Here is a 23,843-nt window from a genome sequence, read left to right on the forward strand (position 1 = left end):
TCAAATGGCAAGAGACAGATTAAACTTTGCAAGTATGCACCTTCCTTGGTGCAGGGTAGACAACACAATAGCACACGGATAAATAGAATAGGATAAGATTCTATTGAAGGGATAGATGGAAAAGAGAAGCATCAGCATTAGATGTACAGTGAGTGGCTTTATTATGGTTTGGTGCATAAAGAGTATTTTTGAATACCCTCATGCCTTAACTCTATTGTGTTTTCACCGCAATAGAATGTGGAAAGATAGAGAATAAGAAACAACATAAGAGATTGAATCTCAGTATAGGGGCCATTGTACCCTGTACCTTTTTGATGGATGGATTCTATTACCTTGGAAAAGAACAATAGTTACTTACCTGTAATCTGTGGTTCTCCAGTATTGGTATCTTTCATAGATTCACATGCCTGAATCATTCCCCGTCGTCGGAGTGGGAGTCCCACGGTACATAAAAATAGCAATAAATATGCATAACATAAGTATATCATAGTTATACAGAACCAGGAAGTAAAATAGCTAGAAGTTAATAGGATTTTTTTTCCACTTGCATGAGACGTCCAAGTCATTATATATAGTCCAAACTACAGCCAATCAGGCGACAGCTCCCTCCAGAATGTTCTCCCAAGAGGCTCAGGCTCTCAGATTTTCTAGCACAAGTGTGATCTAGAGTGACAAGCCAAAAAGGGCATAGAAGAGCCTCTGAGGGGAGGTGGGTGGGTTGCATGTGAATCTATGAAAGATATCAATACTGGAAACCACAGATTACAGGTGAGTAACTATTGTTCTTCTCCAGTATTGGGGTATCTTTCATAGATTCACATGCCTGAGTAGCAAGCAGTAAATCCATAATAATACTCGTGAGATTCTGATCACAACATAAGCATATGCATATCAGAGGCAATATGTAATCACCGATATCTCTCTCTCTATATATATATATATATATATATATATATATATATATCATGCAGTTGGAACAACCAGGTAACTCTCCCAAAATGCTTTTTCAGATCCTTAACACCTTTGTCAACCCAAAAACCCTTGATACGGAAGAAGAACCTACCCAATCCCACTGCGACAACATCTCGGATTACTTCACCCAAAAAATAGAAGACATTTATAGCAAAATAGTCTCATTTACCACACATAAAGATGATGTTGATATTAACCAACTATCCGAGCCGGAGGAACAGGGTGCTCTTAAAGAATTTCCCCTGCTTACAGTCCAAGACACTATACAACTACTAAATTCCGTTAAGTCAGGCTCTCCCACTGACTTAATTCCTGCAAAGTTCGCTAAGAAATTTGCAGAAGAATTAGCTGAACCTCTCTGCTCTGTTCTAAACCATTCCATCACAGAGGGTAAACTGCCTAAAGCTTGGAAAGCTGCCCAAATCATGCCAATCCGTAAAAACACGAAGTTGGCCTCTGATGTTATTAACAACTACCGCCCCATCTCTTTGCTACCTCTATACATTAAACTTTTGAAGAGGCACATGAATCTCATCTGTCGGCCTTTTTGGAATCCTCCAACTGTTTGGACTATTCCCAATCCGGTTTCCTACCAAAGTATAGTACCGAACTGGCCTTGGTGAAGGTAACTGATGATATACGAATGCTGGCGGACGCAGGTCAGGCAGTGATCTTGATACTGCTTGATCTGTCCGCCGCGTTCGACACTATATCTCACCAAATCCTAGTAGACAGACTCTGTCGTATAGGAGTCCAAGGTCCAGCTCTGAAGTGGATACAGGACTTTCTCATCGACAGGACCCAAACAGTTAATCTAGGCCCCTTCCAATCTAAACTCAGTCATGTAACGAAAGGTGTGCCACAGGGCTCCTGTCTTAGTCCATCTCTGTTTAATGTCTACGTTGCCCCATTGGCTGCTCTGCTTAGGAAGATTGGGTTTCTCCCAATCTCCTACGCAGATGATACTCAGCTGATCTTTACTTAGCAAATATACCCCTGATGTTCAGAAAGTGTTCTCCGAAGGTATGAAAACCATCACTCTTTGGATGAAGAGAAACTTTCTGCAATTAAACACAGGGAAAATGGAGATCATGCTGTTCAAAGATGCCATCTCGAGATGGTCTCCTGGATGGTGGCCCGAAGAACTGGGTGCTGCTCCCACCCCAAAGACTGTGGTCAAAAATCTAGGAGTTCTGGTCAACAGAAACCTCAACTTAGAGGATCACATCGCCGCAGTCAAAAGATCTTGTTTCTATGCGTTGAGTTTGCTCCAAAAGATCTTTCACTTTCTGCCGATGAGAACAAGCAAAACGCTAACTCACGCTCTGGTCCTGAGTCGATTGGATTTTAGCAATGCTTTGCTGATATCCGCTAAGGACTCAGACTTACAGAGCTTGCAGGTGGTGCAGAATACCGCGGCCCGCCTGGTGTGCTCATTCCCTCCCTCTCTTGCACAGCCTACATTGGCATCCTGGCCGCAAGGGAATTAATTTCAAAATGTGCTGCTTGGTGTTTAAAGGCTTTAATTCTATGGGCCCAACATATCTGACAGGAAAACTAGTTAGATATTCCCCTGATGCGCTCACTTCGATCTGAAGGCAAAAGGCTCACTATTCCCCGTATTAAACAGACTAGATTGGGAGGTAAATCCTTCTCCTATTTAGCCCCCAAATTGTGGAATCAACTGCCATTAGATCTTCGGCAGGAAATTAACTACCTGTCCTTTCGGAAAAAACTTAAGACTCAGCTGTTTTAACCTTTCTCTCCCCTGTGTTGTTGTAATACTGGTCCTTAGCGCGGAGATACCCCATTTGGGGTGAGTCAGGTGCTTTATTAATGTAATAAATACATAAAAAAAAAAATATATATATATATATATATATATATATTAGTTTATCAAATATAAATATATTTACACTTATTTATCCTTAAACAATCATATAAGATATGTACGTAAAAAAATCCAAAGAGGCGGAGGGAAGAACAGAGGCTCACATTATTTAAAAAGATTACGGAGAACCGCTTGTCCCACAGACGTGTCTGCATTGCTGGCAGCCTCCAAACAGTAGTGCTTAGTAAAGGTGTGTCTGCTGGACGACGTCGGAGCACAGCAGATTTGATGAAGAGGCACACCAGCAAAAAGAGCAGTACAGGAAGAGATTGCTCTAGTAGAGTGCGCTCTCGGAGTTGCTTGTAATGGTCTGCCTGCATGCTGATGGCAGAAACAAATTGCAGCAGAAATCCAACGAGTAATGGATTGTTTGGATATTGGGTGTCCTGTACGCATCTTTCCATAAGTTATAAATAGCTGATCAGATTTTCGAATTGAGGATGTCCTCTGTAAATAGAATTTGAGACACCTCTTAACATCAAGAGTATGCAAAGCCTTTTCCGCATGGGATTGAGGATTAGGAAAGAAAGTCTTTAAAATGACTGGTTCGTCGAGATGGAAGTCTGTAGGTACTTTAGACATAAAAGTAGGGTTATTGCATAGCACTATCGAATACCTGGTGAATTGAAGGAAAGGCGATTTAATAGTGAAGGCTTGAATGTCGCTGACCCACCTAGCAGATGTTAGAGCTAACAGCAGAGACACTTTCCATGAAAGAAACTTCAAATCTGCCTTATGAATAGGTTGTGAGAGCACAACGTTAAGATGCCAGGATGGAGGTGGACGGCGGATTGGAGGAAACATGCGAAACAATCCTTTGAAGAACTGCTAAATGATCCTAGAGGAGTAAAGAGAGTTAGAACCATCCTGTCAGAATCTGAAGATAGCCGCTAAGAATACTTTAAGGGTAGAATGCCAAAGGCCTGATCTTGCCAAAAGCAAAAAGAAAGGCAAAATGTGTTCCGGTCTCGCATGGATTGGATGAATGTTGGCGGCTTGACACCATAGACAAAATCGTTTCCATTTGAGCCTGTATGTCTTTATTGTGGAAGGAGCTCTAGCATTGGCTAAGACTTCCCTACAGTCAGAAGGGATATCTAAGTGAGCAAATTTAAAGTGTTCAGGCGCCAGGCCACTAAGTGTAGAGATGCAGGATCCGGGTGGCAGCTCTGTCCGTTCTGAATGGATAGAAGGTTTGGTATTGGTCGCAACTGAATGGGATCGCATTCGGAGAGAAGGAGGAGTTTGGTGAACCAGAACTGGCGAGGCCACCTGGGAGCTATGAGTACTAGGCGACAAGGCTCCTTCATTTTCCGGAGAGCCCTGTGAACCAACGGTATCGGTGGAAAAGCGTAAGCATAGATCCGCGACCAGTTCATCAAAAACGCATTCCCGCATGATCCCTTGTGGAGAAGCCAACTTTCGAAGAATGGGCATTTGCGGTTCAGACTGGTCTTGAACAAGTCCAGATCGGGTCGACCCCACTTCTGAAAAATACAATCCAAAGTTGGTTGATGGAGCTCCCACTCGTGATTGGAAATTGTCGATCTGCTGAGGGAATCCGCGAGAACGTTGGAAACTCCCAGGACATGGACTGCTGTCAGACTTATCCGGTGTCTGATCGCCCAATCCCAAATCTGCTGAGCTTGCTGAGACAGTAAAGCAGATTTTGTCCCTCCTTGTTTGTTCAAGTAGTGCATACTTGTCTTGTTGTCCATCCGGATCACCACTGATGCTCCGAGAATGATGGCCTGAAAAGATTTTAGGGCTAGGAAGATCGCTAGCAACTCTAAGAGGTTGATATGCCAAGCTCGTTGTTGATCATCCCATTTACCGCTGACTGTGAGTCCTTGCTGGTGCGCTCCCCATCCTTAGAGGGAGGCGTCAGTGGTGATGATGAAGCTTGGAGCTTCAACTAGGAATGAGCAGCCTGCTGTGACGTTTTTCTTGCAAGTCCCTCAGTGTAGAGCTTCCCTTATCCAAGGTTTGATGTGGATGAGATCGTCGAAGGATCCCGAAACCTGCAACCACTGTTTGTTGAGCTCTTCTTTCAGAGGTCTCATCTTGAGACGGCAGTTGGGGACCAGGGGAATGCAGGATGAAAGCATCCCCAGAAGCGACTTGAACTGATGGACTAAAACGCACCTTTTTGATCTCAGTAACTGGGCGAGTTTGCAAAGTTTCAGTTGCCTTTCGTATGAGACAAAGGCTTGTGTCCGCAGAGTGTCTATGGTGGCTCCCAAGAACGTTCTTCTTTGAGATGGGACGAGGTTAGACTTGTCAAAATTGATGGAGAGGCCCAGAGATTGGAAAAGAGACATACATCTCTGAGTATGGGCCTTTGCGGTTGTGAAAGAATTCGCCTTGATAAGGCAGTCGTCTAAATAAGGAAAAATTAGAATTCCCTCCAGTTGAAGGTGTGCCACCACCGGTGCTAAGACCTTGGTAAAGACCCGGGGCACAGAACGTAGTCCGAATGGAAGGACTTTGAATTGGAAGTCCCTGCCAGCCACTCTGAACCTCAGGATCCCTCGGTGTTTGGGTAGAATTGGTACATGAAAATAAGCACTTTGGAGGTCGAGGGTTGTCATGTGATCCCCGCTGTGAGGAGTTGAAGGATGTCTTGAAGAGTTAGCATCCAGAAGATAATTTTTTGAGATTTTTGTTGAGGAGAGAAGATCTAGAATGGTACGCCATTCTCCTGATTTCTTCTTTATCAGAAAAAATCTGGAATAAAAACCGGCTCCTCTTTGCAATCGAGGAACTACTTTGATCGCTCCTTTTCGCAACATCAAATTTATTTGGGAAAAAAGCTCTGAGAGGTGAGCTGGAGGTGGTCCTTTGGGAGGAGAATTCAGAAGAAGTTCTACATACTCTAGAACATGGCCTCTGGCTACAATGTCCAAGACCCATTTGCATGTTGTTATATTCGACCAGTTTGAGTAGAAACAGGAGATTCTTCCTACAACTTTTAAAGGGGTAAGCGGCAGAGCAGGTGAGAGTTGTCACTGCTTCTTGGATGTATCACGTCCGTGGTAAGTAGACTTCCTTCATCATTGTGAGTAGGAAGTAGATGGTTGCTGCCTGAAGGATTGTTGGCATTGGGAAGAGTAATGTTGATTACTCTCATAGGATTGATATTGTCTTTGCTGATTAAGGCCTCCTCAAGTAGAGAATGATCTGCGGCCTCTGGCACCATGGAAAGGCGTGTTTCAAAACTGAAGAGTTCCGAGAGATCTTGCTGTCTCAGTATCATTTTCAATAGCCTGTAGGGCTTCGTCAACTTGCTGACCAAAAAGAGATTCGCCGTCAAAAGGCATATCAAATATTTTAGCCTGGTCCTCCTGGCGAAATGATGTTGATTTTAACCAGCCCTGTCGCTGCAGGACCGTGGAACCTGTTAGTTGTCGAAAACCTGTAGATGCAACATCCACAGATGAATCAATCTCAGCAGAGATTCGTTCCCCTTCCTGAAGGATCTTAAGCGCCTCTGACTTAGAAGGCTCAGGCAACATGTCGATGTAGGGAAAATGTCCGCCCACATCTGTCTATCATATCTTCCTAAGATAGCCAGAGAGTTAGCTGCAAGGGCGGTCGTTGCTGCCATAGTCGAAACATTCTTCCCATTAGCGTCCAGACGACTCCCATGGCGATCAGGTGGAGCGGACAGCGGAGAGGAGGGATTCCGCGCTAGTCGTTGAGCTGCTTCGGCGATAACAGAATCTGCCTTTGGCTGACCTATTAGACATGCAGGCAAATTGTACGGTGCTTTGTATTTCTTATCAAGGCGGGGCAGGACCGCAGGAATAGAAGTAGGAGCTTTTATAACCTTTAGTCCTTCCTGCCAAATGAAATCAATAATTGGGATAGATCGTATTTGTTTCCTTGGTTGGTCTTTAAAATCGTAAAGGAAACAATCATCCTTTGTTGTTTCCATAGGAAGAAGAAATCGTTGTGTAGCCCTCTCCACGAGAATATGAAAACCTCCAATATCAACAGGAGGCGAATCGGCAGGAGCAGGAGTGGATGGAGACAGAGTTTGTATCTGGTAGTCATCCTATTCCATAAATAGTGACCTGTCATCCAATTATCCTTCATCTCTATCATCATCAGAGGTGTGAGCATCCTGAGAGTGATGCAAAGGTACCGGAGAATGTGGCCTGGGCGACCTTAAAGCTGATGAAGATTAAAGAACAGGCGTGGGTGGTATAGAAGAAGCCGATTTAGATGGAGGGAAACGGTGATAATAATCGTCTAACATGCACTGTAGATTATTTAGAAGAGCCAAAGGCATTTGGGCTGTAGGGATTGGATCTGGCGCGGAAGGAACCGTTTCCAGGCAAAAGCCATCATCTTCATCCTCATCTTGATACTTAATGAGGAGCTCAGAAGGGCTCCTGGCAGTACGAAACCTCACCCTCATCTGATTCTTCATCCTCTTCTCCAGAATCTGTTCAGGTACCCGGAGAGGAACTTTAGCAGGGGAGATGGTAACTGGAGAAAGGACCTCCAAGGAAGATCCACGTCTTTGAAGCAAAGAAGGCGCTGCTGTCGACGGAGGTAACTTCATAGACGGCGCCGTAGACAACCTAGAAGATGCAGCGAGCATAGACGAAGACCAAAACTGAATAGCCGTACATGAAGACAGTTGTAGCGTCGAAGAGGCAGCAGTCGACGAAGTCGCGCCGAAGAGGCGGGCGTCGATGGAGTCATCGTCGACGAGATGGACTTCGTCGACGAGGCAATCGTCGATGACACTCTTTTAATCTTCGTCGTTGAAGGAACATCGACGGTAGACTTTACCTTCTTAGTCGACGGGACAGGTCTTACGGAGACGGATAGCAGTGTCAACGGCGATGAAGCTGACGACATTATTATCTGTGGCTTCAGGGACGAGAAAGTAGCAGTCGACGTTGTCGTCGCGCCGACGGAAGGCTTCGTCGAGCTCGTCAACAAGGGACCCTGTATCTGAGGTAAATCTTTATCAGAAACTTGTTTTGAAGCTTGAGACTTTGCAGTCTTTCTCTGGGCATAAAAGGCATAGCTTTACTCATAGAAGGTGGGATAGCCTTTTTTGAAGTAGAAGGCATCTCGGCACTCTTGGAGGTATGCTGTTTTTTCGACACCTTAGCCCCAGGAGAAGATAAGTCTGTGTCAGCAGCCCTCTCCCTAGAGGAAGTAGTCTGAACATAGGCAATACTCCCAACTCCAGATAACGGATTGTCCTGATCTTTAATCTTCTGTAGCCACAGAAGTAGACGCCCCTCTCTGCCCCTCAGAGTTTTTTTTGTGGGAAAGTTCTGCAGATCTTGCAGTCTCTCACCTGGTGGCCAGGATACAAGCAGTAAATGCACTTCTTGAGGGGATCTTCTGAAAACAGCCGGAGCTTCCCACAAGATTCACAAGGCCGAAAGAGAGATTTCGTTGAAGAAGATATCAAATGAAGAATTTCCAAAGAAAACTGATAAGTACTGAGCAGAGCTCAGGGAGACTCACTTCATACGACGTCCAGTAGAAAATCTGAGAGCCTGAGCCTCTGGGCAGAACATTCTGGAGGGTGCTGTCGCCTGATTAGCTGTAGTTTGGAATATATATATATATATATATATATATATATATATATATATATATATATATATATCTATATCTATAATGACTTGCACGAGTCATGCAAGTGGACAAAAAATCCTATTACTTCTAGCTATTTTACTTCCTGGTTCTATATACCTAGGATATACTTTAGTTATGTATACTTATTGCTTTTGTTATGTACCGTGGGACTCCCAACTCTGACGACGGGGAATGATTCAGGCATGTGAATCTATGAAAGATACCCCAATACTGGAGAAGCATAGTATCAAGGACTGCTATCCCGATGACTACACAAGACGTTGTGGGCTTGCAATGTGCTGAAACTAGTCGAGTCCCTTTCTAAATTGGCCATCTAGTTCGACAGATAAAGTAGGAATAACAATATCACTTTAATTTTTTAATCATGCCATCACACAAAGGCTAATAAACTGTAAAGACAATGTGTCCCTTTCTTGTTCCCAGGCCAATATAGATATTTTTCTTTTTACACATATGATAAAGGACTGATGAACATAAGGGCCCTCCAGATTGACAGTCCAATATTACAACCATCTGTTGTCACCAAAACATCATGATGTTCATAGAGTTTGATAAAATCCATCTATATAGCCAAACAATTATTTACTCTGAGTGACCTTCTTTTTGGAGGTTAGTGCATCACATGCTCTTTTAGAGAGCCATGGCAACCCCCCCCCCAGATCACCACCCTCTAGCAGAGCACTGTAACAAAGCACCCCAAAAGTTGGCGAATCCAGCCAACGCAACACAGTTTTACAGATAATAGGGGGTTTATAAATTGGCCAATCACCATACAGCTCTGTCACATTAAGAACAGCTAAGTTGCAGGTACCAATTTGGAGAAAACCAGAGAGAAAGCAGAGTTGTAGACCAAACTGGTTCCGAGCAGAGAAGCACGTAGCAGTCAAGGTGCAGCAGTGGAGCGGAAGTACCAGAGAAGTGGAGGAGACGGGTAGGGACTCCGTAGCATAGGGTCGGAAGGTTGTATGACAATATAAAGCATGCCTTTACCTTGCATGCCTTTTCCATGCAGCCTTCACCACAGATGGCAAGTATAACAAGGTAAGTGAACCCATATATACATGTATATACACATACACACATAAATATGTGTATATTTAATATTTAGTGTGCAGTGCCTTTACCACTATCCACCTCATAAACCATTGCCCTTACCACTATCCACCCCTAAAGCCTAAAATGTCCCTTATTACTATATATATATATATATATATATATATATATATATATATACGCACACACACACACACACACACACACACACACACCCATATACATACACACACACACACATTATGCCTAATTTATGTGGCACTCTATGCCTGCGAGGGTATTGTTTTGACTTATACTGGGTGCTCAATCGTGTCAGGACAAAGCTAGACCTCTCTGCAGAAGCACAACAGCTAAAAATGTGTAATGGGACACCCTATTCATTCTAGGTTGGTTTAGGTGGGATTTTAGCAATCCAAAGCTGCAATACTGAGCCTAGACTGGTAAAAGGCTTTTTGTCATTTTACAGCTCAGCGTGGATGGCACTGCGCTGATCATATGCTTAAAGACTTTCCTGTAGGAAAGGCAAAATACTTTGTCCTTTTCTATCCTGGTGTGGATGGCACTGTGCTAATCCTACGCCTAAAAACATTGGTACAAAAGCAGACATTTGAGGTGTGCAAATTTAGAGTCTTGCTGGTGTTGTCAAGTGCTTCATATAGGAGCTGTTCTCCACCTAAACTTTGAAAATACCTAGAGTTCTCTTATTTCTTTTTGCATAGTTTATGCAGCATTCTATGTCTGAAATGGTATTGTTTTGAGATATATATATCTATATAATATATATATATATATATCTATATAATATATATATATATATATATATATATATATATATATTGTGTGTGTATGCACGCATACACTACGCACACACACACATATATATATATATATGTGTGTGTGTGCGTAGTGTATGCGTGCATACACACACAATATATATATATATATATATATATATATATATATATATATAGATATATATCAGCTCCGATTCTCACAACATAAAGAAGCAAGGAGACAGCACACAGTCAAGGGGAGATTTTGGTGATTTTATTTTACAGAGAAACAAAACAGGACAGGACCCGTTTTGGCTTTGTGCCTTTTTCCACTATAAATAGTATGTGCACACTTACCTTACCAATACTTACCATTCATGGTAAAGCATGCGTAGTAAAGCCACAAAGACATGTCTGCATGGTAAAGGCAGCATTACAAAGGCTATTTTCCAGGGTAGATGGGTGTGGGTGTGCTATTCCTATGACCTTCAATCCTGCCCTGTAGCCACCTGATCAGTGACATCTGATGTTATGTTATGTTATGGAGTATTTATATAGCGCCTATCACCGCCGGTCTCTAAGCGCTTAACAGAAGGACATAACACACTGGCACCCATAGAACCCTCAGCTGTTCCACCGCCTAAACTGTCATCAATGCCTTTCTGAATAGATGGGTTTTCAGTTTTTTTCTGAAGGGTAGTAGCTGGGATTCTTCCTTCAGGGTGGCCGGGAGCTCATTCCACAGTTGCGGGAGAAGCACAGACAGGGCCCTGCCTCCTCTGGTTTTTAGTTTGAACCTGGGTTGAATCAGATTGGAGGTTGTTCCTGAGCGCAAAGGTCTCCCGGGAACATACCTCTTCAAACGTTGCTTGATGTACTCTGGGGCTTTCCCAAAGAGTGCCTTATGGGCCACACAGAGACATTTAAACTGGACTCGAAATTTCACTGGAAGCCAGTGCAACTTCTGCAGTAGGGGGGTTGCGTGCGAGTTTCTAGGCAGGGAGTGGATCAGCCTAGCTGCATCATTCTGTACTACCTGCAGCTTCCTCAACAGCTTCTGTGGCAGGCCAAGATATAAGGCGTTGCCATAGTCAAGTCTCGAGATGACTGTGACAGATACGATCGAATGCAGGGTGGAGGCAGATAAGATGGGGACTAGCTTTCGTAATTGCCTCAACACGCCTATGCAAGATCCGACCACAGCAGAAACTTGAGGGGCCATTGAGAGGTCCGCATCGATCCTCAGCCCCAGGCTTTTTACCACAGAACCAGGAGAAGAAATGCGTTACTTACCTGTAACAGCAGTTATCCAGTATTGGTGTCTTTCATAGATTCACATGCCTGAATCATTCCCCGTCGCCGAGACGGAAGCCTCCGGTACATGAAAATAGTAATGTCCTAAGGACATACATAGAGAACATAGGCCGAAGGGCCTCCCCTTAGGGGCCTTTCCACGTCCTTATGTAAAAAGGACCGAACTCTCATCGTTAGCCAATCAGCTCCGACCTCCCTCTAGAACCTTCCCGGGAGGAGCCTCCGTCCCTCAGATTTTCGTACGCACCCAGCTAGGGTGTCGCAATGTAGACATAGAGGTACGTGAGTCCTTACCGGGGAGGCGGGAGGGTTGCATGTGAATCTATGAAAGACACCAATACTGGATAACTGCTGTTACAGGTAAGTAACGCATTTCTTATCCAGTATTTGGGTGTCTTTCATAGATTCACATGCCTGAATCAGAGTAGCCAGCAGTTATACATGCATAGTGGTAAAGCACATTCGTACATCCAGCAGTTCTGCAGAAATGTCAGACAATATGACAATCGTCAAAAGCATGGTAACAAGAGCGCAAGCAGAAACCAAAGCATTATACAGTCATGCAGAATACAGTATATGACCATGAAGAATGTGCATACCTGGATGGCGGGACGTAGTAAGGCTCACCTCATTGGAATAGATGGCGTAGCACCGCTTGTCCCACTGCAGCATCCTTCTGCAGTTCGATATCCAAGCAGTAATGCCTGGAGAGGGTGTGCGGGGACTTCCAGGTCGCCGCTCGGCAAATGTCTAAGACTGTCACCCCAGCGAAGAGCGCCGCCGATGCGGACATCGCTCTGGTGGAGTGGGCAGCCACCCGATCCGCCAAAGGCCGTCCGGCCAGATCATGGCAAATGCAATCGCTGATGAAATCCAGCGGGAGATGCTCTGTTTTGTAAGAGGCAAACCCACTCGTGGGTTGCTGTAGGCGACAAACAGTTGAGAAGACTTTCTGAGATCTTTGGTTCTGTCCAAGTAGAATTTGAGACATCGTTTGAGGTCCAGTGAATGCAGCGCCCTTTCTGCTGCTGTGGAAGGGTTCGCAAAGAAGGACTTGAGGACAATCGGTTCGTTCAGGTGAAAGTCTGAAGGCACGGTATAAATTTTGGGTTGGGCCTGAGCACCACTCTGTCGTGTCTGAATTGGAGATACGGTTCCTGAATGGACAGTGCTTGAAGTTCGCTGACTCTCCTGGCTGACGTTAGAGCGAGCAAGAGCGCCGTTTTCCAGGACAGATATTTGATAGAGGCTCGGTGGATGGGCTCAAACGGATGCTTCATGAGTTGGTTGAGCACCAAGTTCAACTGCCAGGTTGGAGGGACTTTCCGAGGCCTCGGAAAGGATCTGTAGAGTCCCTTTAGAAATTGTTTTACCAGCCGACTCGACCACAGCGAAGGCCCTGATGAGGTTCTGGTGAATCTAGAGATTGCTGCCAAATGAACCTTAATGGAAGCGTGAGCCAGTCCCGATTGTGCCAGGTGGAGGAGGTACGGCAGCAGCTGTACCGGGGTAATCCGCAGCGGTTGCAAACCCTGGGCCGAACACCACATGCAGAACCTTTTCCACTTGAGCGAGTAGGTCTTATTCGTACTGCCCGCCCTTGCCTTGGCCAGAACGTCCCTGCAGTCCTGCGGGATCTCTAGGTCTCCGAACTCTCTGTGCTCAGGAGCCAGGCCGATAATTTGAGCGAGCGGAGGTTCGGGTGGTGTACCTGGCCGCCGGACATCGTTAAGAGGTTCGGGTGTTGTCGCAGGTGAATCGGGGGTCTGATGGAGAGGCGAAGCAGATCCGAGAACCAGTGTGGTCTCGGCCAAAACGGAGCAATCAGGATTATGGTGCACGGCTCTGTCTTCATTTTCCGGAGGAGCCTCGGTATCATCGGGAACGGAGGAAAAGCGTACGCAAACACGCTGAACCAGCCGATGGAAAAAGCATTTCCCAACGACCCCTGTTGGTGATGCCAGCTTGCGTAGCTTGGGCATTTGGCGTTCCCCGCCGTTGCGAAGAGGTCGATTTTTGGGGCTCCCCATTGAGAGAAGATGTGGGCCAGAGTGTCGTCGTTCAGCTCCTATTCGTGGGAGAGAGAGCTCTGCCTGCTGAGGGCGTCCGCGATGGTATTGTCCTTTCCGGGAACGTATTCCGCCTTGAGTGATATTCCGTGCAACACCAGCCAGTTCCAGATTTTCTGCGATTCTCGTGAGAGAGAAAGAGATCGCGTTCCCCCTTGTTTGTTCAGGTAGTGCATCGTCGTGGTGTTGTCTGTTTTGACGAGCACTGGGGAATTCCGGATTCGTGGCAAGAATGCTTGCAGAGCCAGAGACACTGCCCTCAGCTCCAAGAGGTTGATATGCAGTAGTTTCTCTTGGACCTCCCATTTGCCGCTGACTCGAAGGTCTAATAGAACAGCGCCCCAGCCTTCCAGGGAGGCATCCGTCGTGATAACCAGAGGGGCCGGCGGAAGGAGGAACGGCAAGCCAGCCGTCAGGTGCTTCCGCCTTCTCCACCACAGAAGGGCCTTTGAAATGGCCGGTGTGAGCTTGATCGTGTCCTCGAACGAGCCGGAACTCTGTGTCCATTGCCTCGCTAGAGCTTCTTGCAAGGGACGCATGCGGAGCCTGCAGTGTGGTATGAGGAGAATGCAGGAGGACAACATTCCGAGCAGGGAGGTGAATGTCCTGACTTTGATGCGAGTCTTCGCGGCCACCGCCGTGGCCAGAGACAGTATCTTGTCCGTCCTCTCCTTCGAGGGGAAGGCCTTTGCGCACTCCGTATCCAAGGTAGCCCCTAGGAAAGTAATCCTCGTTGATGGAGTAGTGCAGGATTTTTTGAGGTTGATCGTCAGACCCAGCTGCTGAAAAAGAGCGGTGCAGGCGTTGGAGGAAGCGGCTGTGCCCCTTGGAGAGGGTGCCTTTATCAGCCAGTCGTCCAGGTAGGGGAATACCTGGTGACCCCTTTGCCGCAGGAAGGCTGCCACTGGTGCCAGGCACTTCGTGAAAATACGCGGTGCGGACTTGAGGCCGAATGGGAGGACTTTGATCTTATAATGTCTGCCTGCTACCTCGAACCTTAGGAACCTCCTGTGTCTTTTGAGGATGGGGATGTGGTAGTAGGCGTCCTGTAAGTCCAGGGAGGTCATGGAATCTCCCCTTTCCAGTGCTCCCAGGATCTCCTGGATCGTCACCATCCGGAAGGATTGACTCCGAAGGAAGGCGTTGAGCGCCCGGAGGTCCAAGATGGGTCTCCACTTGTCTTCCTTTTGTTTTACTAGGAAGAAGTGGGAGTAAAATCCCGTCCCCTTCAGGGACGCCGGGACCCTTTCGATGGCCCCTTTTCCTAACATGATGGTGACTTCCTTGAGAAGCAGGTGTAGGTGTTTGTGAGCACGCTTCAGGGGAGGTGTATTGGGAGGGGTGTTGGTGAATTCGAGAGAATGTCCAAGTTGTATCATTTGTAGTACCCACCGATCCGTAGTGATTTTGCGCCAATTGGGGAGGAAGTGGGTCAGTTTTCCTCCGATTTGAAAGGATTGAGACGGTGGTGGGACTGGCTGGAGTAAATGGTCACTGGCGGCCGCCAGTGCCCTTCTTGGCGGATTTGCCTCTGAAGGAGGACCTCCCATAGGACGACTGTCGGTTCTGCTGCTTGTGCTGGGACTGATTCCTGTTGTTGTACGAGTAGGAGGACCTGTTCTGGTAGGAACCTCTGTAGGAGTATTGACCTCTGGAGCGGCCACCCCGAAACGACTGGTTCCGGGACTGTAGGGAGCCCAGCGCCCTTGCAGTGTCGGTATCCTTCTTAATGGCCTGTAGTGCTTCGTCGATCTTTTCCCCAAAATATACTGACCATCGAACGGCATGTCCAGCACCTTCGATTGGACTTCCTGTCGGAAAGACGTGGCCTTGAGCCAGCCTTGGCGGCGGAGCACGGCAGCCCCGGCCAACTGACGGAACCCAGTCATGGCTGCGTCGATCGCGCAGTCGATGATCTCCGCTGCAGAGTTTTGTCCTTCCGCCAGGAGGGCTTTAACCTCGTTCTGGACCGTGTCAGACAGTTCTTGCAGGTAGGGGGCAATGTCTTCCCACAGTTGGCGGTTGTAGCGCCCCAGCAGGGCGATGGAATTCGCCACCTTGATGGTCATGGCGGACGTGGTAGAGAACCGTTTGCCTATGGTGTCCAGTTTTCTGCCTTCCTTGTCCGGCGGGGCGGACAGTGGCGAGGATGGGTTGCGGGATTGTTTTTGGGCCGCTTGGGTCACCACCGAATCCGGTTTAGGGTGGCCGTTAAGGCAAGCTGCCGCCGTAAGCGGGGCCTTATATTTCTTGTCCAGGCGCGGAACCACCGCAGGCACCGAGGCAGGCGTTAGCATTAATTTCTTGCCCTGGTCCCACAGAAAGTCTATTATTGGAATAGACTTGGCCGATTTCTGGCTGTGCTCCTTGAAGTCATGGAGGAAGCATTCTGTTTCCGTGGATTCCACTGCCATGTGAAACCTCTTAGCCGCCCTGTCCACTAGTTTGTGGAAACCCCCAACTTCCGCCGCCTCTGTTTGGCGCGGTTGCGGGGAAGCCGGGGATGACGAATGCTGGGATGACGCAGCATCGGCCTCATCGTCGTTCTGGTCTGAGTCGACGTCTTGTACCTCACCTTCCTCTAATTCCACCTCCTCTTCCTCGTCCTCAGAGGATTCATCTACCTGAGGTTGGGACCGAGCACGAGGCTGGGGTTGGTTCCGAGGTCGGCCCTGGTGAGCGGAAGGACGCGGGGTAGACGGTGGGGCCTGGGTGACCGGTACCTGGGTCCCGCTGTCGGCATCCGGGAACCGTTGTTTATAGTCTTGCACAAGGCAGCGCAAGTCGTTGACCAGAGACACGGGCAAACAGATCGGGGTGTTGTCCGTGCGGACACTTGTGTGTACGGAATGTTCCTGATAAGTGAATTCCTCATGTTCCTCGTCCGTACTTTGGCACTTAACGTGAAGGTCCGAGATAGAGGTGGCCGGATCGGGCTGGTTTTCCTCCTCGGAATCCTCACTTTGTAGAATTACTTGCGAGGGGAATGCCTCCACCCTGCTGGGAGACGTTGATTCCGGGGTGATCTGCGCCCCGGATTTGCCAGGCGCGGCAGGTACTCCCTTCGTTGTAGAGGGAACCGTGGAAGGCGGAATCGAGTGGATGGAGACCTCGACCAACCTGGACTCCTTCCATGATGGCGCCGGAGTCCCTTCCGACGACGTGCCGTTGGATGGCGCACCAGCCGCCGACGAGGCCTTGGTGTGGGTTGACGACGTCAACGATTTCGACACTGTTGTAGGGACAGGCGTTTTCGGTGACAACTCCACTGTCGACTTCCTCGTATTAGAGCCTTCTGCCTGCGATTTCTTCGGTGAAGGCGGACCCTTCGAACCTGACTTTGACTGTTTAGTTGACGATGACGCAGACAGCGGGGACACCGTCGACGGCCCTGTTTTCGTCTTAGACGAAGACTTCAAAGGAATGGTAGAGGAAACAGGCGCGCCTGAGGACGCGGTAGTGGTCGTTGTGGCCGCCGCAGAGGGCGATGAGGCCGTAGTAGTCGACACGGTGGTCGAGACCGAGGTGGTCCTCTTGGTAGACGGAGCAGGCCTCTTGAACTTTTGGTCGTCTCGAACAGACACGGAAGAAGTAGTGGAACGTGCCTCCGAAGGTTTCCTGTGTGCCTTCTTAGGAGGAGTGTCTGTCTCTCCAGGGGACTGCACCCTGGGTCTCTTCCTGGAGACTTTCGAGGACACGGAGACACTACTCTCTGAAGATTCCAGAGTGTCTCGGTCCTTAAGCCTGTCGAGCCATTCGAGAAGGCGAGCCTCTCTTTCCTTCACAGTCTTTTTTGGGAAGGCTCTACACACCCTGCACTTGTCAGAGACGTGGTCAGGGTACAGGCAATACAAGCACAGATCGTGCTTATCCTCCGCGTGGATCCGCTTCTTGCCGCAGGAGGAACAGGCCCTGAAAAGGGCTTTCTTTTGCGAGTCCGCCATGGACGAAGCCTTTTTATTCGATTCCGACATGGAATAAGGCAGTCGAAGATATTCACTCCTTTGAAAAAAGGGACTTCCAGAGAAGTGTGAAGACTTTGAAGAAAAAACCTGAGGAGCTCAGGTTGGAGACTCCCTAGCACAACGTGCGGTAGAAAATCTGAGGGACGGAGGCTCCTCCCGGGAAGGTTCTAGAGGGAGGTCGGAGCTGATTGGCTAACGATGAGAGTTCGGTCCTTTTTACATAAGGACGTGGAAAGGCCCCTAAGGGGAGGCCCTTCGGCCTATGTTCTCCATGTATGTCCTTAGGACATTACTATTTTTATGTACCGGAGGCTCCCGTCTCGGCGACGGGGAATGATTCAGGCATGTGAATCTATGAAAGACACCCAAATACTGGATAAGGGGTGGTTCCTAACTCTGGGGGCCAATACAGGTCACTCCAGGGATCCTCTCTGTTGCTGATCACCAGAACCACCGTTTTATCAGCGTTCACTTTCAACAGATTGTTAGTCATCCAGTTGACCGTGAAGCTGAGCAGATTCCTCACTGATTCCTGGGCCTCTTTAGTGTCATTCAGCTGGACCAATAGCTGGGTGTCATCTGCGTAATTGAAAATTTCGCAGTTCATACGCATGAGCTCCTCCACCAGCGGTTGTAAATAGATATTGAAAAGCAGGGGGGATAGAGCCGACCCCTGGGGCACCCCCCCAAGTCACATCACGGATCCCGGATAACTGGTCTCCCAGCTACACTCTCTGGGTTCAACCTGACAGGAAGGATTCCAGCCACTTTAGCACCTGGCCTGTGATCCCCAACTTCGCGATACGGTCCAGCAAGATGGTGTGGCTGACCGTATCAAAAGCCGCCGATAAGTCTAGGAGAATCAGGGCGCATGGCTGTTTATTGTCTGCCCTGACTCTCAGCTCATTGGCGACCAAGGCCATGACTAGTTCTGTGCTATGTTGGGGCCGAAACCCAGCCTGCCTGGCATGAAGGAGATGGTGTTCCTCCAGATGATGCTTTTACATCTGCAATTACATGGTCCACCACTCGCATAATGGTGGGAATCATATGCATAGATGTGCCCATCCTTGCATTAAGTTACTCTGACACCATGGTAGTTATTTTGGCCTATTTTAAGAATTAACTTGTGCCCAGGCTGTCCATATGATGGGCATCTTGCTAGAATAAAAGGTTTTAAATCAGAGCCAAGTCTAATTTTTTAGGATTTAAGCAACATGAATGCTGTCTCTAACCTGAAAAGTTTTTGTAAACTGAGTAGTATCTCTGCTGTCTATAGTCAGATTGTGAACTTGTACATTTCCAACCAAGCGTGCTTCAGATTCACAGTAACACAAAACACAAGACTCAGAATATACTTGAAACTAGTGGAATGGAAAAATGAAAAAGAGTTTAGACAGATGTTGTATACATTTTAAACAACAAAATGTAAGGATGGGTAAACAGAGGGCTTTGAAAGGGGAGCTTAGTGAGATGCTCAAACCCTCGGATAAACATACGAGGGAGGAACAGCCCATTAGACTAATTACAACTTATACTCCAGTAATAATGTATTATTACAAAGCATGAACAAGTATTGGGATATTCTGAGATTTGATAATACACTGAAGAAACACATAGGGGGAAGACCACAAGTAACCTATAGAAGAGGTCAGACCTTGGGATCTCTATTAAGCCCCAGTTATCGAATATCAGAACAACATGTTACCTGGCTAGATCAACATTCAAAAGGATTTTATAAATGTGGCCATTGTGGAATGTGCAGATGTGCCAAAGGCAAAACCAAGAGCTTTCAAATCAAAGATGAGAAAAAGTATGATATTAGGATGAACATTACATGTAGTACAAAGTATGTCATCTATATCATTGAATGTAAATGTTTGAGAGTGTATGTGGGCAGCACAATCCGCATGCTTAAAGAAAGAATGAGTGAACATCTAAGAGCTGTTAAAAACAATGATGTGAGGTATCCGATTGCGGAACATTTACACAATTGTAACAAGCAGGACCATAGTAGAAGCTTTACATTTTATGGTATTGATCATATACTGGTTGACCCACGAGGTGGAAACAGGGAACTGAGATTGAGGAGGCAGGAGGCACGATGGATCATGCGCTTAAGGGCGGTAGAGGATGGCTTAAATTTTGACCAGGAGCTTAAGTTCTTCCTGGGAGATTGATTTAGGCATTGATACTGTTCAGTTTCAATGAGGAATAGGCAAAGGAGCACCTTTGTGCGATCATGAATAGCAGAAATAAATGTTCAATAAGTAATTATTGTTTAACACGTAGTGACCGATTGAGACATACTTAGTTGCGAGGTAGGGTTAATATTGACATGTATAGTCAGGGATTTTGGGCCTAATAATATGACTTTCACGTAATGATATACCCATTATCCTTATGCGTAGTAATTGAAAACAGAAAGTAAACATATTCGTTCCAAGATGGCGGTCGCGGTATTTATGCAGATAGTCCGTTGTTTGTGTCTATAGAGCACGGGTCTCCAACCGGTCGATCGCGAGCTACTGGTAGCTCGCCGACCCTCTGGGAGTAGCTTGCGCTACTTTCCAATTACGAGAGGTCATTTAAACAGTCTATTTTTTTATCCTTTCATTGTCTTTCGCAGATTTAAGACCTTGCCCGCCCACTCACAAAACAGCTGCTCTGATTAGCTGAATGAGCTTAGCTGGGGCGGGGCGGGCCAAAGAACGTGACGTTCTTCCTAAAATCCCGCGCCGTGGCGCCTTTCATAATTGCCATCTGGCCTATCTCATCCTCCTGGGAAGCTGCGCAAGACTGGTAAGTGTTCCCCCTGATTATTATAAGTATTGTTGGTAAAACTGTGTACGATTTTAATATCGGCTGCCACCGTGCTTTACACCTGCCTTCAGTAACAAAGCGCGATGGCAGCCGATAATAAAATCAAGATCCTGCAGGCAGTGAGCAGCTACCGCGCTCAGAGCTGATTTAAAAATCCAAAGTCCTTGCCTGCACCAACTACTCTCACTATCACGCAAAGGCAAATTTAAAGCGTGTGTAAGTCAGTGAGAGCAGTTCAAGGCAGACAAAGACTTTTGATTTTTAACACTGTTGGCTTCCGCTGTTGTAGCAGCTCTGTGCCTGCAGGATCTTTGCATTCACTGAGCAGCTTTCACTGATCACAGCACGCTTTAAATTCGAAAGCTGCTCAGTGAATGCAAAGATCCTGCAGGCACCGAGCTGCTACAACAGCGGAAGCCAATGTTAAAAATCAAAAGTCCTTGCCTGCCTTGAACTGCTTTCACTGACTTACACACGCTTTAAATTTGCCTTCGTGTGGAAGTCAGTGAAAGCAGCTTTACAGTTTGGTGCTAGTGATGTCTCTGGGCAGATGAATGTGAGCAGGCCAGCTGCCTTTCCTCTTGTTAAATGGCGTCTCGTCTCACAAGGGTAGTCTGAAGATGTTGTGCTCTTCAAACAGGGAAGCCTTGGATGAGAGGGGACATATTTTGGACTTGGAAACTGGTCCTTAATCTACTAAAAGTGTTGGATTCCAGCGGCAGTTGGCGACAGCTGTTGCATTCCAGCTTGCTGCTCAGTACTCGAGTTGGCAGAGTCTCCTTTATTGACTGTCCTTACCGTTGACAGAATTCCTTCCCTGTGACAATCTGCATGCCATTCAACCTTCCTGGGTCACACCCCCTGAAGAACCTTATCAAAAGACCACCGCTCAGAAGCTGCGCAGTCTGCATTTTTAATTAATATAATATTAAAAAAAATATATATATATATGTATATATATATATTTCCTGACCTATACATACCTGTAGCCATCAGTGACTGACTCATGATTAGTGCATGCAAGGACCTTTTTTAACATCGGCTGCAACCGTGCTTTATATTTGACTTCCTTAACAAACCACGGTGGCAGCCGAGGTTAAATTAAAGTCCAAGATCCTTGCAGGCACCGGGCAGCAACTGCGGTGGCAGGCAATGTTAAAATCAAAGATTCTTGTCTGCAAGAGCCACTTTCACGTACTACTACAGCACGCTTTAAATTTGCCTTTGCGTGGTAGTCAATTAAAGCGGCTCAGTGCATGCAAGGCCCTTTGATTTTACCATCAGCTGACAATGTGCTTTATTATATCTTCTTTCAAATTTTAAAGCACTGTGGCAGCGATGTTTCAATCAAAGCGCTTTACATGTACTGACCCAATCCTCCCAAAACAGGCCCTTCCCCTCTCTGTCCTGTCGCTCCCAGTCTCTGTCTCACACACTCTACCTTTGTGCCAAGGCAGCTCTGCTTGTGTGACAAGGAGCTGTGTTTTGCTGCACAACAGATACGCAAAACAAATTGTTTTGTAAGTACTTCTACTGGTTTGCGTTTAATAGAGGCAGTTTACAATTTTAGTGGCTGAGTTGATGCAATTTCTTCTTGTGTGGGATTTTTCTAAGCAAGGCTCATAAGTCCTTAAGGCAGTGATTTTATTAATGCACTTTGATCCCATTGATGTTCTGTCTTTATTTAGCATGGTTCTTGCTTTGTTTAACTTTTTTTGATAAGAAAGGGGATGCCTTCTATTGAAGCATTTTAATAGCGCTTACTAATGTGCTGCACTGAAGCACTTACCTACATAGTTAGCAGGCTATGGCATGGGCAGGGTAGGGGGTTCAAAGTGTTTTCTTAGTTTTTTTATCCTATTTTGGATGGGCTTCCTTGTCTTGCCTGATAAACACCAAGTTGCAGTTATCATGTTATGGGACGCATTGCATAGCAGTGTGGTGAATGAGGTGTGAGACAGATATACAGTTTACTATGTTATGATTTTCAGTCTGCTGACAGCTTTGAACAGCTCTATAGTTGTATTTTGTTCAAACCACAGTATGGGCCACAAAGAAATTAGACTTAAAGGCAATGAAGTAGGGCGTGGGAGGTGTCTTCGAAAAATGCGCGAGTTGCTTGGCCTTTAGTAGCTCACGACAATTTTCACTGATCAGAAGTACCTCTCACTACAGAAAAGGTTGGAGACCCCTGCTATAGAGGCAGCATAACGGAAGCAGGAGGCAGCAGTGTGTTTCCTGTACTCGGGAGGCACACGGGAGTACCGAGAAAGGTAAGCAAGACGAAGGTGGAGGGGGCTTAATAGCAAATTTGAACTCTGGAGAAGGAGTAAAAGTAATTTATAACTTTGCAGGCGGAACCAGAGGAAAAATGGGCGGCGGCGAGAAGCGCGGTTGGTTCACAGAATCGGCAATAGAAAGGTACGATTTCTGTTTGAAATTGGTATGGGAATTAACGATGGATACTTTAGGATCGGATAGACGTGTGTAGTAAGACTGTTGTTAATTTACAGATTGGATTATCACCAATTTGATGTGAAGTGGGACATACTGACATTTAGCCATAACGCCGCAGTATACGCCCTGCCTGTCATATACAGGTAAGATAGACCATTGAATGGCGGCAGTAAGAAACGCTATGACCAGGTTTTGTAATTAGTAAGATTTAGATGTGCCTCTATTTATTTTAGGACAAAAGAATTAAACGGATTTGTTACTGATGGAATCTAGAAAATAGAGAAAGGATACTGGAGAGGAATTTATTTGCAGAACAGGATGTAGGACATGTTTTGAAGTTATACAAAATTGTGTGGAATAATAGCGCATTGATTCGTAGTGCAGTCCTCGTGCCAAAAGGGAATAGACTAAGTATTTGTTTGCTTTTATTTTTAATTAGGTTGAATTGCAAAGCCAAGTTGAGGTAAATACTATCTCTAGTAATTGAGTAGTACACATGGGAATGAAGTGAAAATGTCACGAGTGGTCTCAGTAGAAATAAATCATTTTCCTTTCACTGGAATGTAACACATGCATTGATTGCGGCACCGTTGTAATAATGTAATATTGCAAGTACTGTATGTTGCTATTTATTTAGTTTGAGAATATTGCCTTTCAAAACTGTTGAATGTATCACACGGTGCACTATATGAACAAACATGTATTCTGTGCATGGTAATGTCACCTTGGATAGGTGTTTAAAGCACAGGGTTGTTGTTTTGGGTCTTAAAGGGATCTGCAATTAAGAATTGTTTTATTTAAATGAAGTGTGGATTGTAAAAAACGCATTCTGTATTACTTCCAGCCCTGATGAAGCCGGAGGGTTGTCAATAACCTCAGCGAAACACGTTGGCAT

At 46.3% G+C, this 23,843-nt stretch overlaps 1 protein-coding gene across 1 annotated transcript in view; it reads right to left on the reverse strand.

Annotated features, from left to right (window-relative positions):
• Nucleotides 1-23,843, reverse strand: part of MPI (mannose phosphate isomerase) — a 97,306-nt gene that overhangs the window by 35,661 nt on the left and 37,802 nt on the right. The gene's annotated exons all lie outside the window — the stretch shown is intronic.

This window comes from Lissotriton vulgaris, chromosome 2_2 (genome assembly GCF_964263255.1).
Source record: "Lissotriton vulgaris chromosome 2_2, aLisVul1.2, whole genome shotgun sequence".
NCBI classification, from domain to species: Eukaryota; Metazoa; Chordata; class Amphibia; order Caudata; family Salamandridae; genus Lissotriton; species Lissotriton vulgaris.